Source organism: Chrysoperla carnea, chromosome 2 (assembly GCF_905475395.1).
Source record: "Chrysoperla carnea chromosome 2, inChrCarn1.1, whole genome shotgun sequence".
Taxonomy (NCBI): domain Eukaryota; kingdom Metazoa; phylum Arthropoda; class Insecta; order Neuroptera; family Chrysopidae; genus Chrysoperla; species Chrysoperla carnea.
Window position 1 is genome coordinate 22,838,754 of NC_058338.1, and position 21,212 is coordinate 22,859,965.

The 21,212-nt window shown below is 28.0% G+C and overlaps 1 protein-coding gene across 1 annotated transcript in view; it reads left to right on the plus strand.

Moving 5' to 3' along the window:
- LOC123292152 (isotocin receptor-like) overlaps positions 1-21,212 on the plus strand; it is a 135,664-nt gene that overhangs the window by 72,648 nt on the left and 41,804 nt on the right. The window lies entirely within an intron of this gene.

Here is a 21,212-nt window from a genome sequence, read left to right on the forward strand (position 1 = left end):
ATATTTCTTTTATTCTGATTCTATCAATTGCCAAACGTAGATTTTAATCATATTTTTTTCGAAATGATTGGATGATTGGATTATATCATATAGAAAGGAATTAAAGCGTTCACGGATTTTTATTACATAAAACGTTCACTTGGTTTTGCGGAGTGCTATTAAATTAAAGAGTGGAAATTGAAGATAGGGGTGAAAAAGCACCCCTTTGGTTTTTTTCCTAATATCTCGTAAACTAAGCAAAATTTCCAGAAGTTTTATAATAAACTTTATCAGATTATTTTTTCTCAAAAAATTAAAAAAATGAATTTAGACATATCGCACTTGTTCGGCTTCAGCAATTTTCACAAGCAACAAAAGTTATCACAAGCAATATTCACAAGCTCATTGGCTGCCTCGATTTTATTAAATAGACAATTATATTATATCAATTAACGCAACCATTTCTTAATTAGAAAAGTATTAACCTCTTCTCAAAAACTTATATCCATACAAATTTGTTCAGAAGTTCTGATTTGGATGGTTTAATATTATTTAAAAATATTTTCAAATATTGATATATTTCTGTATATATTCTGAAGTTTCATAGTATTAATAAATATCATAAAATATATGAAATAACCTTTTGTCTGAACTCTCTATAAAATAAATTTTCCACATATTAAATACAGAAGACATTTAAATTGATTCAAAAAGGATATTCTACAAAGTAAAATAAAGCGCTTGGAGCAAAATTCAGTTTTATACATTGTAGTGAGTTGTTTTTTTAATTTACAGGTATAACATTCTTATATATGCTGAAACATTTTGGAATTTCTTACAAGAAGCCAATTTTCCGATTGAACGAACTGGAGTGGAGTATTACTTTATAAAAAAATTTGTAGAAGAAAAGTAAGTAGCTGCTCCCCAAATAAACTGCCACCCAAATAAAGTGATCCTTTGTAAAATTTTGTTATTATTTCACTTATTTCGAACGGAACTCTGACGGTGGAATGGAAAAAGAGAAAAAAGGTATATCGTATCTTAAGATTGTTATCTCGCTATGGGCTTATCCACAGAAAATTTTAATTAAGTGTATACTTATTATGAATAATACCATAAATATTTGAAATCGATTGACCGTCTCTAACTGGAGATAAATTCAATTAAAGTTCGGATAATTACCACGGAGAGCATTGGAAAGTTTGTGTTTTTAACAAGTTTTTGAATTCTAGAAATAAAACTAGACTTAGGATAGTTTCGAAAAACTAACTAGAACATTCATGTATTTGTTCTGAGTTTAAAAAAAAAAACCAAAACTATTGAAGCTTCATTCTTGAGATATAATCATTCAAAGTTATTTAAATTTTTTGTATAACAGAAACAATTATATTTGGAGTATAAGTAGTGTAAGAGAGATGTCTATCATATACAGAATCGCGGATGTTTATTATTATTATTTATCATACAGAATACATACAATATAGAATACAGTACATTACAGTATAGTTAAAATAATGTTTAATATAATAGTAAATTTGAATATTTATGTGTGCTACGGATGTGTATACAGCATTTTTACAATATTGTACGGAGACAACAACCTAAAGAACAGAAAAAATCCGAAAAGAATAAGTAGAAAACTGGAATCAGTAAGTATTTTATTAGTAACCTTTGATACACTTTGTGATTGCCGACTAGAGCCACATTTGATTTGAAGCTAAAGAGTCAACAGTATGTACACCTCGTCAGAATAATGCAACCCGAAACGGTAGATATGTTGTATTGGGGGATAATTCAATTCTGTTCTTACATAAAATCTCTATTTTCATATTGTTTGTTATATCACTTTTACTCCTCTATGGTAATACATTTATTGTTACATTGAGAATATAAAAAATCGATTTCGTATTATAAAAGTTTAACTTTTTTATAGAAAATAAAAAAGTGAGTTAGTGTTACAAAATATATTACAACCGTTTAAAAACTTTTCATATTATACGTGAAAAGTGAACAAATATGTTTTCTAATAGTATGCAAAAAAAAAGTTCTGAGGTCATTTATTGAATATTATTAACTTATTTTATGTAATCTGTTATAGAAAACAACTAGTTGTTATATATTTAGCGTCGCTGTGATAAGAGTTTCATATCTTTTTTTTACATTATGTCAAGTTAAATTAGTTCAATAGGGATTATTGTTAGTCAAAAATAAATTATGAAATTTGAAAAAAGTTAAAATTTATATAAAAATATAGTTAAATATTCTGATTTCGAGTCATAAAAGCACATTTTTCTTATATAATTTTAATTAAAAATCGTTATGGTATGAACCATAGACCAGTATAGACATCAGTTAGTTCAGTATAGACAGTTGGGTATAATATATCCATAGATAATAAGTATTTATATTTATTATAATCAGTTGTCTATGAATATATCTGTCAAACTTATTTGTGTTATTTCGTATAATGATACCGATATTACGTCATCAAATTGGATGCCCGCGTTTTTGACAGTTTAAAAAATGTTTAAAATTTACTTTAATTTAGGTTTAAAGTTTTTGGCAAGAAAGCGTGTATATTTTTCCGAAATAAATTTTTGGTGGCTTTTTATTAGCAAAACCAACATTTTGAAGTACTTTTTCAAAAATAGTAGAATACCCTATTGTTATACACTTTAATCCAAAAAGTGTCTGACACCAAAGAAAATTCTGGTAGTGAAACCATTTTAGAATACGCTAAAATACTTTGGTATTTTTTACAAGAAGGCAATGTTTCAATTGAACGAACTAAAGTGGAGTATAACTTTATTAATAAATTTTTATAATCAAAGCAAGTTGGTAAACTACTCTCCAATTTAAGGCGCCCTTTTTTTTCTTATTTTTCACAAACTTCAAACGGAAATTTGATCGAGACGAAACTCATTTCCACTCTTGTGATTCCTTCGAAAATCACTTCTACTTTACTCCAATAATTTTTTTGATAAATGGCGTCTATGCTAGTTACTTATCTTACATTTAAAAAAGATTTTAAAAAGGGTAGAAAATACCCTCCTCAAACACTTTTATTTAATAGCCTACCTCGCCTTAAAACAAATCCTGAAGCCATTTATTCATTTTGTTTGAGATTTTTATACATTATCGTTGGTATAAATTCAGATTCAAAATACGAGTCAAATAAAAAAAAATCATTATATCGTTATTTTTAGAACTAAACGTGACTGTGATTTATCACAGTAGGCTATGAATGTGTTTCAAAAGTTGCGTCCTAACCCATTTGTCGGACTAAGGACCGGTCTATAAGCTCTTACATTTTGAAAGTGAATTAACAATATGTTGGCTATTAAGATGTACCTACACTCATTTCCTTAATTTATATAGTTATCGTTAGTAATTACAAGCTACAGGCTACACTAATCATTAACTAGATTGCTTAGTCTTTAGTTTAGATTTTGATTAATTAATACTTTACACAGACGTTTAAAAACCCTACGGCTATCGTGCTATAAGTACATTCGTATTACATAAAATTAGTTTACTAAATAAAATAAAGGCCATGTCCTTCCAGTGAATTTCATATCCTTTTATTTACTGTCAATAACTAAATACAAAAATATCAAGAAGATCCGTGTACTTTAATTATAGCATCATATTTTATTTGAACAAAAAGTTGTAATTAGAAAAAAACGTAACACAGAAAATAATAATAAATCAATTAATAACATGTACTATTCGAGAGTGTATTTTTTTTGTGTGGACTAGGTTAGAAAATTAAAAAGAAAATTTATTTTCTCGGATAAACATTCACTAAGAATGTAATTGTCAAAGTTGGAAAGATCTTCTTGAAATTCAGTCATGAATTTGAATCGTGAGTCATAATTGTTATTTTCGAGTAAACTTTTCTTAGTAACATTTTGTCAACTTATAAAAAGAATGGATAGTTTACCAAAAAAAAAGTGACACCAATTTTTTGGCTACCCTGTACATTATTTAGAGGTTTTAAATATTCCTACATACTTAAAACTTACAGAATAAGCAAAATTTTTTATAAAGAATGACTTTTTCTTAAAATTCAAAATAAGAAAATTTACAAGTATAGTTACTTCTATCCGGGGACATACTGTTTATATATATATATTAATGTATTTTATTGACAGTAATCGAACAGAACGTGCTTAGTTCATCAATTTGATTGACGTTCCATTATTCTTCGTGTATTGGTGCACACATATGAATAGCAGTCTTCAATCATCTAATGCATTTAATCTAAACTAATCTTTACTGCAAGTACCTACAATATTGGTTCACCTGTATATTTTTCCCTTAGATTTTACTCTTTCTATTTACTATTTTTGCTCAATTTTATTCTATTTAAGATTATTATTGTAAAAGCTTTAATAATATAAAGCTTTTTAAAAATAAAAATTTTATTAGAAATTTCTAGGAAAATATGTAATTTTAATCTATAAAATGAGAAGCTTTTTTCTATGTATAACTGTTTATGATTTACTGAAATTGTATGCCTTTTGTGTTATTTAGTATTTGATGAAAACTGGACTATATAAAAACTTGTGCTCATGTTTGATAGTTATTTTATGTAATTTTTTTTTAAGATTTGACATTTTTTTTATGAAATACTGTTATACGTAAAAGGTTTTCAAATATGAACGCTCTAACCATGACAACGTAAAAAATCAAGATGAAGATGATTATGATGATGAGAAGTATAAAACAAGAATGAAAATATCATCATCTGAAATTCTTATAAGTGAAATCGTCATTACAGTCAGAGGACCTCTAAGATTAAAAGTTTTCCATATAACGATTCCTAGGACTGTAATGACGATTTTACTCATCATAAAAATATCAGGTGATAATATTTTCTCTCTTGCTTCACACTTTTAAGAGCGTGATTTTGTAGTCGTCGATTTTTTAGTTTTTGAACTTTGTTTCATTTAAATTATTTTGGGTATATAATTTCGCGATAAAGTATACCACTATATAAGTTTTTGAAATGTGATAATTAAGCCCTGTCATTTGATATCAAACTCTATATTAAAATTTGTTTAGTTCATATCTTTATGTTCTCTAGAGAGCACCAAGTTCAATTTAATGCAACGTCACATACAAGCGGACGAGCAAGACTCTTCCAACGATACATCATTTGTTAAATTATAATAAGTAGTTTAGAAGTATAATTAGGGAACAAATGAACCTACATACATACCGGTCAAACAAATACCACATACCCCTCACCATCATCGGGGTAAAAATTGTATATAATTTTGTTCCATTTAAACTTCGCGCTATGAATGGAAAACCCCATTAGAATGAACAACAATAACGACCATTCACCATGAAAATCAGTGTTGTATGATTAATTAAACTACAAAATTTTCTTGTAAACAAAATAATACAAACAATAATAAAAGCTTATAGAAATGTGAAATCGAAAAGGTTTTCATGTTAATGAAACTTGAAGTGTTTTACTATTTATTTTATTGTTAATAAGGGGAGATTTTACAATGAACAATAAAGGGCAAGGTGATGACCGAATTTGACTTGTGACTTGTATCATTTGTAAATAAAGTGCCTCTATAATATTTTGTATAATATAACATTTCATGTAGCATCTTATTATCAAAATCGGAAAATTGGTTAATTGAAAGAGTTAGCAGGGATGATAATAATCTCTGAAATTGAATTTAATAACACTTAGTTTAACGTGTTAACTTTTTTAACGAAAAAAAATAAACTTAAGATTCCAGGTAGCAGAACAATGATCTTGTTATAATAGTAAATAATGGGAATTATCTAGTAATAATGAAATATATCATTGGTCTAGGAACAATCCAAAAACATTTCTGCGTACAATTTTAATCCCTTAATCTTTATATGAGGCTTGGTCATTTAAAAAAAAAAAAAAAATTCCATACTAATAATCACGTAAATATACGATAGTAGGTATATTAAGATAGTTCGAAAATAAATCAGTATCTGTAAATTTTGTATATGTTATTCCATATGAAATAATAGATGTCTTGAAAGTTTCTTAAAATAGTTAACTCTAGTTAAGTACTACATAAATGACTTACAGGGAGAAACTTTTCGAATGTAAAGTATTAAAATTATTATTATTAATTAAATAATATTACCTACTTAGGTAGATACTTTGAATGGAACATAATAATGAAAACTAATTTACCTACACGCTAAGTAATTTCGTTTGGTAATGAATGTTAATTATCATTTGAGTTAAGTTCACAAAGTCAAATTGATCCAAATTTATTGTTATGCAGGTAATACAATTATTTATCATCTGTAGAAACTTTTCGTATTACAGGAAAACCTTTCGAGCATTTTAATATAAACAATAAGTCATGATAGTAAATTCTGCTTAATAGAACATTAGATATTGGGAAAATTATTTACGATATTACATTTTCCATTGTGTACTTCTGATGGCTTAAAATATAACTGTGATAATAGGTTTAAACTGGGTCTCGGTTAGCGTTGAAAAAAATATGATAGGGAGTTATGGGTCTGCCGACAGAAGTAAAAACTTAAAACCATAGAAAAAATGTGTTTTTTTTTTTTTTAATTTTTTCAATTAATTATAACATGAATGAATAATTAAAATTTTAAAATGTGTAAAACTGAAATATTTACATCCAACAGTGGCTATGGAAAGCTATTATAAATAATAAAAATGCAACGGCACACAGTGTTCGTAAGCGGTCTCTCATCCAAGTACTGACTGTCCAATTTTGCTTAACTTTAGTTACCGGACATGAATCCCAAGTGACATTATCCATGTCACTTGGTAATTTATGTCATTTCATGTCATAAAAATCGTTCAACGCGAGTAAGAACTTTGAATGAGATTTTTCAAACCTTCATTACGATTTATTTTAACATTTTTTAGTTTCATACTTTTTATTTTATATTTTCTTAGAACAATTTGCAATGTATTTATAAGATTTTGTTCCTGCTTATAAAAATGGGATAAGTATCGTGTCCTATTATTGTTTTAATGGTTACTATAACTAACTAACGACATTATAGTAAGGTATTTGTTGAATGTTTAGGCAATTCACATATAAATTTATTTTATAATATAGAAATAGATATCAGAGATATTTAATATAGGTAGGTTTATTTTAAGCTATCTAAAAGGGTTTGTTAGGTAGTTGTTCAACTATTTCATGAAAACTGTTGGAATGCAAATTGTTCATAAAAAGCAAACTGTTCGAGTACCGATTATACACGCTCTTAGGAGGTTTTAACCACGTAAAATTTATAGCTCTTGTCAGTGACAAATCGCACAGGGCAGCATAATTGCATATATTTAGGAACAGAAACCAAGTGTTTTTTATGTGTTTCTCTCCGTTCCGGCGTTGGAAAAAGTTACTATTCTATGTGTGATAATAGTTTCAAAAAAATATCTAGCTTTGTCAATTATTAAACTATAAATCAGTTCAAATATTTTAAGTGCTGCTTTTGAAATAATTTTATACGATCGTGAATAAGTGGCTATTGAAAAATTGGCACTCAACAAAATTATATAAATGAAATAATTGAACAAATACTTATTTTCTGTATTTTAAAAATTTTTGTAGAATTTAATACGTAGTTACTAATACTGATACCTATTCGCACCGTGCGTGAGTTTTATTGGAGGCGTCATGGTAACGATATACTACTTTAATTATAGAATTGTATGGATGCATACATAATTGTATGGATTGAATTTATGACTTACATTGAAAATTTAATATTATTACCTCACAAATTTAAATAAATAATTATGATAAATTACAATAAATAATAATATAAAAATAATATTTGTGCAATTAGATTTCTTATTTTCACAATTTTTAATGCATTCAGTTTAATGAATTAGTGTTTTTCAATAAATTTTAATTTGATATTTTCTGTAACATTAACATGTAAAGAACTGCAAATTAGTCATAACAGCTTCTTTTATCGCCATATTTTTCACTGGAAGCGCTGGCATCGATTTTATTATCCCTACCATGACTATGCACACAACGAATATTAGAGATTCTCTAAAAGATTGAGACAATTGCAAAATTAGAGAGCAAATTGTACCATAGATAATAAATATTTGCATATTATAATTAGTTGTCTATGAAATTGTACCATGTGTATCGTATGTAGCCATGATACGATACGGAATGGGAACTGTATATTAATATTGTACATGATGTTGTTTATGAAAGAATTGTTTAAGGTAGTACCAGCATGAAATCACTTTTCGAATTTTTTTTCTCGGGTTTATAATAGCTTTATTTATGAATTCCTAAAATTTCATAATTTTTGACCGTTTAGATCGCGAGATATTTAAAGACAAAGTTCGCGATTTTGAGGGTCATGTCCCATTTAAAGCATGTAAAATGTCCGGTCTCTCCAACTATTTTTTATGATATTATTATATATTGAAGAAAAAGTAGAAAAAAATGTTTATACAATAAAATTCTAAAAAAAAAATTTAGAAATTAATTTTCACTTTCGAGATATTAATTTTGACGTAAATTGATCGAAATTGGGACGTTGGCATAATTATTTCCCATTTTAAACGGTCAAAATTTCTGAAACTTTGGGAATTAATAGTAAGCATTATTAAATTCTTAAATTTAATTTTTCGTTAAATTCTGTCGAAAAAAAAATTGTACCATTGCTTTAACATAGAAACTGCAAATACCATGCTGGAACTACGTTAATATAGAATTCTTGATGGTAGATATCATATTAAATTGTGGAAACGTGGGAATGAAAACATTCCTGTGAAACTGTCGAAACATTATTTAAACTAATACAAGAAGAATTATAAAGAAGTCTTGATCAGATAAAATAAAGTTCAAAAACTAAAACCCCGACGACTACAAAATGACGAAAATATTTTCATATGAAAATGGGATTCCTAAGTTTCCAATGTAATTAAAGCGTGTATTTTATTACTTTATTTAATAAAAATTCAGTTTTTTTTTCACAAGAGTAATGAAGCCAATCAAAAGTATGATGCTATGATAGATTCTTCATGATAAACAATAAATTATTGCAAAATGAAAAGTTTTATCGTTTTTTATGATCATATAAGCTAAAGAAAAAAAAGTTTCATTTCAAAATCAACACAAATTGATTTCGAAATACACTGGGTATTTCAAACAAATCATGGTACCGTTTTGTTATATTTGTTGGGGAAAGTTTTGTTCATGATACTCGCTGACTAGGTCCAATCAATAAATTAATCTGATTTTTAAACTTTTTGGATTAAAATTACCCTATCCACCGAGTTTCATCAAATTCCAAAACAAAATTTTTTCTGCAACTTTCTCGATTTTTTCAAAGGGATACCTCTTAAAAAAATTGCAAAACAATCGAGAAATTTATTTTATCTTCAATTTCGGTGAATCTTAGTATATAATGTAATTTTGACCCAAAAAGGACAAAAATCGGGTGCATTTGACGACTGGTCGAATACATTTTAACTATTATGGGTGAAATAATTTTTAAAATCGGTAAAAGTAGTTAATTCGAAAATGCCGAATTTTTCACAGTTAAAAAATAATCACAATTTAGAAGGAATACCCGGTATTTTCATAATAAAAAATTTATAAAGAAATTATGAGTCTATTTTTACGACACATTAATTAATTTTAACTAATGATTTAAGTATCAATAAAATATATGGCCGTGACAAAGTGTCATACAAAATTTTACTACTCAGCAGAGTTCATCAACATAGTGTGATGTATTTTCAAAACCATAACATAAAATATAATTGAACATAAAATATTATGACTAAGAATATAAATTAATCAATTTATGTTAAATTATAAACGTTTATAGGTGATTCTACAAACAAAGGAATTTCACTGGTATAATTTATTTTTTACTTACATGAAACCCACTTATCCTCCTTCGATAACACTCGACTTAATACTTTTAAAATAGAATATCTTTATAAATTGTATCCTATCTTTTATTATGATGTATCAGCTATATTATTGTAAAGTTTCATAAAAATTCATTCAGTAGTTTTTGCGTGAAAGTGCACAAATAAACAAACTCACTTTTGACTAAATCTATTTTATGCAAAACCCTAGTTACTGCGCTACAAAAAAAATTCAATAGTTTTCTAAAATTGAAAAATGCTGAGCCTTCGGAAAAGAAACTCAAAGATATTACCTTCCAATCTTCAAATCAAAAGGTCAAAAAGATCTTTAAAATAAATTTAGAATCATTTGGTAGCTGAAGACACGTACGACACGTCATATGAGCTCGTGGAAAAAAGTACCATCAGGCAGGTGATTAAATATTTTAACGTAAAAGAACTTTACCAGCCCATATTTCCACTTTACATAGAATATCCCTCAAGTTTGTATCTTGTAATTTCATATTATTCTTCAAACTATCCTTAAATATAAAGATTATTGAAGCAGAAGTTTTCAGTTTAGTTTACTATTTATTATATTTATGTGTCTTAAATATTTATAGACAATAAACATATACCTGTTGTATACATGTTTCATCAGGTGTACCACAAAAACTATATCATTTAATATAAAACAGTTTTAAATTATTTATTATATTTTCGAATATAAACTAACAATTTTATAATTCCCTGTACTATATTATTTTATACAATTTTAAGTACAAACTATACCTGCACAAATATATTTATATTGTTGTAAAGTTTATAAATATCTAAAATACCTAGTTTCAAGTTAAAACTCTTTATTATAACTATCTAGAATATGTAGCTCATATTGTTTCCAAAGGTAGAGTGTAATTAATTTAAGAAAGATTGGTATACCAAAATAACTTAATCTTTATAGATGTGTTAAATTTTAATGTATATGTCGCAGTCAACTAGCTTAATTAGCCATTCAGTTAATAGTCTAGCCGTTTAACTAAACGCCGCCGTTCAACTGGCGGCCTGAATGAAATTCAACCATAGCGTCTAAGAAACATTTCTAGCTGGCTGGTTGTTGCATCAAAACTGGGTGATTGTTGCTGGAGCCATCCATACAATAGGGTGGCAATTTTATAAAAAAAAAAACATGAAATATCGCAGGTTTAACTTCCATGGGGATCCGCAAAGAACTTTTTAAAACAAGCACATTTATTTTTGGGACACTGATTCACAGCAGACTCCCTTGCCACCAAAAAGGAACTAACTTGACACATCCACTTTCAAAGAAATTGGACTTAAAAAAACTCTAAAATTTCGTCGTTATAGTTTGCATCTGAGTACTACCTAAACCTCTTACAATGAAAACTAATCAAACTGCAAAAAACACCAACAGTACTGTTCTTTGCAGAGGTCATATTGACAGTGTGTGAGATTCAGAGACAAGTAGCAGAAAAGTTTTCAGTGTCATTTGCTTAACTGTTCAGGAGGTGCCGTTTAGTAAAGAGGCTAGTCAAATAAACAGCTACTTAAGCTATTTGGCTGCGACATATATAAGTTAAATAACTTGTAATTGTAGTTATTAAATTATTTGCCTAATTTTCCCTGACTTATTTCTTTACTTTTTTACTTTAATAGCAAACAGCTTAAAAAAGCGACACTGAACTATATCTTAAGAAATTAAAATACCACATTATTTCCAAATTATATTTTTCCCCAACAACTAATTGGTATAAGATTTCGTATTTGATAATTTCTCTTTATTTATGCATATTCACTTGAATTCAAAACCGTAAAATGTAAGACGTCTATAATTTATTTTTCTAACCGTGTTTACTGACATAAATTATCTATTCACAAAGACACCGAATCTATCTACAGTTGCACACATTGAATTTAACCCACAATGGGTCATTATAACTTCGATAACAGAATGTGACTTTTTTTTATCTTAGTTATTCTCGAATGCAGTTATTTGGATTGAATATCGATCAAAAACCAGACATCAAGGATGAGAATAATTAATAATATTAAAAAGTAAAACTGGAGAAGGATGGAAGAGCCCTGTGCCTAAGCGTTACATTAAGTAAATTCTTTTTTCGGATTTAAATCTCGCAGTGTAATGTAAAATTTTTTAACACAAAATACAAGACATCGATTATTCGCTTTATGCCTCAATGATAAGCCGCATTTTTCTTAAGTTCGAACATCGATAATGCCTGCAACTTCATCAGCTCCGTAATGCGAATACGTGATTTAAACGCCTACTGAACTTTATTTTGGCCCAATATACGAAATATTAAAATATGAAAAATTGTACATAGTTCTTCGTTCGTGTTTCATTTGATTCGTAAGAAAAACACGATAATTTGGATAAGAAGTTTTCTTGTTGAGAATTTTAAGTTTTCTTTGCACTCAGTTGTAATATAATAAGTGGGATTTCAGAAGTTTACCTAGCGACTTTAACAGTCGGGGGCCCATTAAAATCTAAACCGACTCAATCTACCCTGTAACGGGTCCCGTCTGTTAAAGTCGCTATGTAAACTTCGGAACTTGTTTCTTTCTTTTCAGATTTTGTTTAACGCAGTCGGGTTTTTTATTTCTATATAAAAAGGTATGTCAAATTCAGTAAAAGACAATAATTAATACTTGAAATCAACCTACGAGCAACGAGCAAGAAATTCATGCCTTCTTTTGTAAACTTAGGGTTAAATCGTTTTTATTTATCAAGGATATTCTATACGGTGTAAATAAGAATACATTTTACAATAATTTATTACAAAGTAAATAAAATGAAAAATATAATAATATATTCTTTATTATATAAATATTACCTAACAAAAATTTATTTATATTTTAACGGAATCGAAAAGTCATTCCACATCATTAATTTTTCGCTCGTATTTTCGAACGAGTTCATAGGTAGATAGCTATAGACAGCTTTGACATAAATATCTTATAGTATACACGTTTTAAAACTCTATTTTCATGCATTTTGGGACAAAAATTTACTTTTAATATGAATTTTTGCATGGGAAAACCAACCGATTTCATTTTTTTAATCATGGTTAAAAAAAGAATTTGATGCCCATTCAAATAAGGTATCATATAAGGTAGAAGTGTCATTGCAAATTTCAAAGTCGGGGTGGCTAGGGGTGAAGGAATTAAACCTCAAATTCTCTAGGTACCATCTTTGAACTATCCATTCGTTCTCTCAATCGACGTGTTTTCACTCAAGGGTTATTCAAGGTGGATACTTTTGACATGAACACAGTGTATGTACGATAAAAGTCAACAGTTTTCTACAATGCTATTAAAATTTCGTACTATAAATGATAAAATTTTCGAAACACATTTCGTTAATAAATTTTCTTGCTTATACTTTATTTTATTGTTTTCTTTTTCATTCTAAAACAATACTTTTCAATAACTTCACCTATTTTTATACACACCTAGAAACCTTAAATAGCTATAAATAAACATTGGTTTTTATCTCTATACCTAGTTATAGACCGTGGGACACCACGTTTTTTTTTTAAATGTTGAATATTAACTTGAAATTTCGTTCCTTTATGACTTTTTTACGTCATACTTGAGTTATCGTTCGGAAAAAACACAGCAGGGAATTTGTCGGCCACTATGACCACTATATAACAGTAGTAATTGTTAAGCAATTCAGCAAAAGTGAAACAAAAATATTTAGGTACGGCATGTTCGAGGTGGTATTCAAGCTCATCGAAGCAGTCCTTTTGTCGGGCAAAATATTTTATTGTTTAATAATTATTAATATTATCATAGTGTCCGTCAAATTTCGTGTTGCGTTTTTTCAGAACGATAACTCAAATATGACGTCTATTTAAAAAAGTATTCTTTTTAATAATATTATTTATGACATAATATTCAACATTTTTCACATAATAGAGAAGGAGGTATATGCTATGTAACAGTTTATGAATATGTAATATGGAATCATTTACATAAGAAAATTCCTTAATCATTGAAAAATACGGTAAAATTGTTCAACATAGAACAATAGATTTTTAATAAAACAAATTTGAATGTCATATGACACCAATTCATACAACAGAATTAAATAACACGAAAATATTGATTTTAATGTCATCAGGTGGAAAAAAAATGCCCTATAATAAATTTCAAACATGACAATTACCAGTGAAAACAAACAATTGATTGAATTAGTTGTTGAAATACCATGTGTAGACAGTGTTGATGATGCAATCTTTTGTTTTTTGATGTCACGTAAATAAAGAAAGATATCCACTTTTAAATAGCCACACATAACTGATATTCCCATATTAATACATACTATAAAATTTGCACCTCATTAGCGCCCTCGTGGGTAAACAGTGATGTGTACAAGAAAATGTTTCAAACAAGTTGTTTATTTTTTTATAAAGAACATTTTTTACATTTAAATTTTTGTTCTATCTCTAACGGTTTACAAGATGCAGATTGAAGACCTATGTTGCTCATTTACGAACTCGACCTCACTTCTTACGTCCTAAGCACGCTATAAAATTTCAGCTTGATATCTCTTTTCGTTTTTTAGTTATCGGGCTTACGGACAGACAGACAACCGAAAATGGACTAATTAGATGATTCTATGAACAAATTTTTGTCGTAGCATCAATATTTTTAAGCGTTACAAACTTGGGAATAAACTTAATATACTATAATATATTTCATATATACATGGTATAAAAATATTTTAAAGCGTGTTATCATCGAAATGCATGAAGCGAGCAAACTGAGCTGAGCACTAAGGCCAAAATCCGTAAGATTGAAGACTTGGTTTCAGCTTGAAGTGGAGTAAAGAAAGAGGAATCGAGAAGGTTAATTAGAGAGATTATACATTTTCCATGCATATCCGACTCATTAGATGATAATGTCTAGATACTAAAATTATTTGTTCGAATACAATTATAAGCAGATATGAACAAATGAATACGAACTAAGTATATATACCGACCTAAATTATGTTATATCTTTAATACAATTTTATCGCCTTCAAAAAGATGACATATCAAATGTCCACATCTTTTGTGCAAAGATAATTTTAATAATACTCCACCTAAATAATGTCTTATATCATAGATTCCAGTTTACAACATCGAACGATTCTGCTTTTGTCCTTTTTTTATCTTATATTCGAGAGTGTACGAATGTGCACTTGTTTCATATTTTTATAGTATCTAGAGATGATTATATTGTAATATGAGCGAGAAAAAGATTGAATAAATCTTACAAAATCACATTTCTCAAACTAGTTTACTACTGGAAAATTTAAGTATCCAGTATATCATTCTAGTTGTGTATGTGTCACAACTTTCGAGTTAGTGACGTTTTTTAAATAGAATACATGCCTCAAACATGACACAGTATGAAGTATAAATGACATCACATGAGTATCACAAATTTTTTAACATATTTTTTTGCGGTAAGATTGTTTGTGTGTTTCAAGAAACACTTTCTTTTAAGTGATAAGCTTTTACATATTCAAGAGCGATATTATTAATACAAATAAATTTTTGAAATAAACTGGCAGTACATAGTCGGTGTGGTACTAAAGTTGTGTTAGTGCGACCCCTGTAGTCCACAAGACTAACTTCCCAGAGGGGGAAAAACATTAAAAAATATATCATGTTAGCCTTCATAGATTACTCTTCGAACATGTACTGCAGCTTATGCTCGGACGATAATTATCTTCATAGATAAATGATGTATTTATCCACTTTTCATATTCTGTTTATTCTGTTTTTTCTAATTTTTTTATTACTATTACACTTATTCTGCTGAAAAACTAACTAACTAACTCTTTCAGTTCTTAAATACGCGATTACGCGTCGAATAAGTCTAGTCACGTGTTAATGTCATAACTGCTTCGCAAGATAATCGAGGCGAAAGAATCCGAACGAACATACGCACATACGTACATACACACACACACACACACATCACATTAAAAAGGTTTGATTCGGATATGATTTGTATTTGATCTCGCATAGGTATAAATGTAATAATATTTATAATATTTATATTCGAAAAATTTTGAAAACGCCTAAAATAAGCAAGATATCGAAAATTGTATTCTCAATTTTCGTCCAACCTTACCGAGTTTTATAATAAACCATTATCAAATTTTATTTTATTTCTTTAGGAAACCTTTAACTGCTAAAGTAAAGGATTTGATAGCAGTAAATATTAACTTGCCAAAGATTCAGTGAGACTGAACATTTGTGGAATACTTTTAAGTGATCAAACCAAAATAAATTTGTTTTCGTACAAATTTTAGTCAGTTGAAAATTACGATACGTATTTTACTATAGAAATTTCTAACAGTGTATTTGAATCTTAAGAGCGTCTTCATTCAAACGTAAAATACATGACAGCTTTCAACTTTCATTCAAATTAAAAAAATAATAAAAATTATTTGAAACAACAATAAATTGAATAGTGAATAGCTTATCCACAACAGTGCATAAAATGTCTTTTAGTTTTAATTTCTATTGGGAAATACATGACATTTTCTATCCCATTCAATTCAAAATTTCATTACTTCCATATAAAACGCAAGCACAACCATCAAATGTAGGTTGCCCACAGAGTATTCGATTACAAATACAAATATTTAAATTAGAAATTTCCATTATCGAAAATCTTGTTATAAAATTGAAATATGATATATAAATACTAAAGGAACAATTCTTAAACAAAACTTCGATGGAATTAAATTCTTGTATCTTCTGAAATTTGTCTCATATCATTCGAAAAAGGCACTAAGCCATTGAAAAAACTTTGAAAAATTGTTTGAGACGTTTTTGTATTTTATTTTTCAATTTTTTTATTTCCTATTCGCATCCTATTCGCACCGTGCGTGAGTTTTATTGGAGGCGATTCCATGGTAACGATACACTACTTTAATTATAGAATTGTATGGATGCATATATAATTGTATGGATTGCATTTATGACTTACATTGAAAATTGAATATTATTGTCTCAAAAATTTAAATAAATAATTATGATAATTTACATTTGAAAAATAATATTTGTGCAATTTGATTTCTTATTTTCACAATTTTTAATGCATTAAGTTTAATTAATTAGTGTTTTTCAATAATTTTAATTTGAAATTTTCTCTAACATTAACATGTAAAGAACTGCAAATTAGTCATAACAGTCTCCTCTATCGCCAAATTTCACTGAAATCGCTGGCATCGATTTTATTGTCCCTACCATGACTACGCACACAACGAAGGCTTGTTTGCGAAATGTGCTACCATTTCTAACAGTGATAAATTTCGCAAAATATTTTCTGTAATTATAAAATCTTGCATATAAATATGGAAGTTTGTTTTATATTTTTAAATTTGAATCATAAAATTTTACATCATTCTTCTAAATATAATACTTTCGTATAAAATAACAGTAACGTAAATGACCCGCATATAAACCTTTTGAAATCCCTATAGATATCATATCAGATACCTAATATATACATGAAGCGTATATATTTTGTAATATACGAACTATTGTTATCTTAAAATAGATTTCAATCCGTAGCCTCAATAGGTCTCGCTATAATTGAATCGACTGACTTGTTAACATTTTCTATCATAATATATTTTGTGCTTCTCACATGTATTTTCATCTTCAGTATCCTTCGATACACTTTTTTTGTTGACAAAAAGTCATGTATCTCCTCTTCAACTGCTGCGTTTGGTAAAATAAAAGACACTCGTATATTATACCGTCGTAAATTTATTTATTAAGAAATAAAGCATACCAGTGGGAAATATGTGTGGAAAAAAATGTGAAATGTGAAAAAAGTGCTGTCGAATTCATTGTATTTATATTTTGTCATAATCCTGTACAGCCCGTAATATATTTAAATAATAATAAAAAAAACTTTTAACAAAAAGAAAACCGACTTCAAAAGGAAAACTTTTCCAAAATATATTAAAATGCACTAAAAAGTAAAAAAATAACGATAATATAATGTAGTTAAAATTATTGTTATTTTTGGAGTCGGTGTCAGCCAAGCTAATGTAGAAAACTGTTCTGTCAGAGTTGTTTCCTTGGCTGACACCGACTCCAAAAATAACAATAATTTTAACTACATTATATTGTTATTTTTTTACTTTTTAGTGCATTTTAATATATTTTGGAAAAGTTTTCTTTTTGAAGTCGGTTTTCTTTTTGTTAAAAGTTTTTTTTATTTTGTGATTTTTAGTGAATCTGAAGTACACTCACTAACTTGTCACTAAAAAAAGAATTATCGAAGTGATATTGAGTTATTCGTTCTCTTGTCGTGCATACTTAATGCAAATTTAAGACTTTTATGGTTTTCTCATGGATAACGTTGTCAGAACTGTACTAAAATGAAATGGGACCAAACAAGAAGTACTAGCTTTCAAACAGATAAAGAATCATCAAAATCGGTTCACCCAGTCAAAAGGTCTGAGGTAACAAACATAAAAAAAATTAAAAAAATACAGTCGAATTGATAACCTCCTCCGTTTTTGTTTGAAGTCGGTTAAAAAACCAAATAAACATGCATATAATATTGTTGCTCGGAGTGTCAATAGATGTGAAAACCAGATTGATGTTGATAATTTTAATTCAATTTTTCACTTCTAAATTCTCTCAAATCCTTATCTTTGTGTTCACGTATTAGCAAATCGATAGATTTTTTAAAACATATTTTTAGTCCGTAGTTTAGTCCAAAAGTTAGTTTTAGGCAGAATAAAACAAATAATTTCGTTAATACAGAATCATTACTTTTGGGTTCATTAAACAAGCATCTAATAATCCTTTTATGTTTTTCTAATAATTACTCGATAGTTAAATATGAAAATATGAATAGATATTAAGATATATTTATTTTACGATTCAACCCATTATTATTTCCGGTATCCGCATGAGAATTTTCAATATTTTATAATTTTAATAACCCAACAGCCTTTATTTAAATTAATGAAGATTTCCACTATAATCATTGTTGAAAGGGTATATAAATATGTATGTTTACATACGTTACCTAAATATAAGAAAGAGATCTATCTTATGCCTACGAATAAGCAGTAACATTAAGTTAATATAATTATACCCTGTATATATGTAATATATATCAAGGTATACTAAGTTTAGTCCCAAGTTTATAACGCTTAGATGTAGGTGTTCATAAAATGACCTAAATAGTACATTTCCGATTGTCTGCTATCTGTCTGTCTGTCTGTAAACACGATAACTTAAAAATCAAAAGTGGTATCAAGCAGAAATTTTTAAAGCGTGTCCAGGACGTTAAGAGTGAGATTGAGCTCGTAAATGAGCAACATAGGTCAAATCGGTCTTGAGTCCGTTGGACCCATCTTGTAAACCATTAGAGAGCAAAAGCGTGAGGGTGCAAATTAGGAGAACAGTTTGATGTCCATTTTCGCCCAAACTTTTAAATATAGGCAAGTGATAATTTGCAGGTCTTGTGAAGCATTCTCAAAAAAAGCAAGAAAATTCTAGAAAATACTTTCGCCAATTTCAAAAACTTTGGTTTTTCAAACTATTCTAATTTGTTGAAAATAATGCAAGCACTGACATTCAACACTTTCTGTACAGGCTATTTCAACAACTAACTCAGTCAATTTTTTGTTTTCACTTGTTCTATGATAAGTTTTTCACAAAAATGGCACAAATTATGAACATTTTATTATGAACTTTTTATTAACTTCTTTTTCCAACGTGAACGGGCAGAACATCCAGAAAGAGATTCCAATAAATTTTTAACGAGTTATTATGATTTTTGTTTTATATTTAAATTTTAAGCTTATAAGTATAGTAATAAAGCTTTAATGTGATTTTATTCTGAAAGCAATGTCAATGAAAATATTGTCAGGCACGAACAATTTTTATTTCAATTATTATTTTGTTTTTATTACTTTAACTTCTGTTTGTATATTTCTTAAAGGTGGATTTTTATACACAGAATACATATAAAATTTGGGATTATCTAGAGAAAGAACAGTAAGTAGAAAAATATGACTTCAATGGCTATCTCTTATCACAAATGGCTCACTGCCATCTTTGTCTCGAAAATAAAAGCATTCAATGCAATTTTCATTCAAGTTTTAAGCAAACTTTAATTGTACAAACTGCATTTTCCCGATATATTATACTCCCATCCCAATTCAATATAATTTTATTACCAACAAAATGAAAATATAATTTGTATGTTTCATACATTAATCCACTATTCTGGTCGGAGCACCCTATAATAAATTCAACTAATTTCAACCCGTTCCCAAACGCTAATTTAAGGTATACGTATAATTAAAATACACATATTCTATAATAACAGCCATTAGACCACGTATAAGTGATTTACGTTTTTGTGCAGTAAAAATTCATCGAAATACGTGACTTGCAAATTAATAAAATTAATATAACAACAAAAAACAACAAAACACGCATTAAAAATAATAATATGCAAAACAAGAGAACTATATTTCCTTGCGTGATATTGTATTTAAAATACCTACCTCTAAACATTATATTTAAATGTTATTTAATAGTAGATGAAATCTGTTGAAAAATCAATCATATAACTAAATATGTTTTAACAAAGCAGATAGGGACATCATTTTGAAAACAAATTTTCAAATTAATTTTTCAATTTTCTAGTCTCACGATTTCCAATCAAATGAAGATATTTAAAACACATGAAATTGCTAGGTTTTTTTTTATTAATTACTATCTGTATCCTGTCAAGCTTCGCTGTGGGACATTGTGGTTGCATGGAAATAGATGAAAAGTATCTAGTAAATTTTATGAAATTTGATAAACCCCCGATAAGAGTTCACAACTTTTAAACGGCTGAACTGTGCGAGCTACACATACAAAATTTCATCCCCACTTTCAAACCGACTCTTCCGCCCTCTGGGGGCTAAATATAGATAAAAAGCATCCTCGGAGCAGGTTGTTTATAATGTAAAAATTTGAGCTCAATCGATGCAGAACTTTTTTAGTTCATAAGCAATACACAAACGAACAAAACATTTTTTTTCTCTATTTCTATACGTTGTCTAAACGATTAACTCATAAATTGCTTCTCATTTTAATCAACAGTGGCTTTGAATATATTTTTTTATTAATTGAAAAAGTATTATTCTCTATTTTGGGAGTGAACCATTGTCACGATATCTCCCACTATAGACCTTTTGGACGATTGAGGTAGAATTTAAGATTTTTGGACAATTGACAGAAGTCAGAGCATATTTAAAAAATAT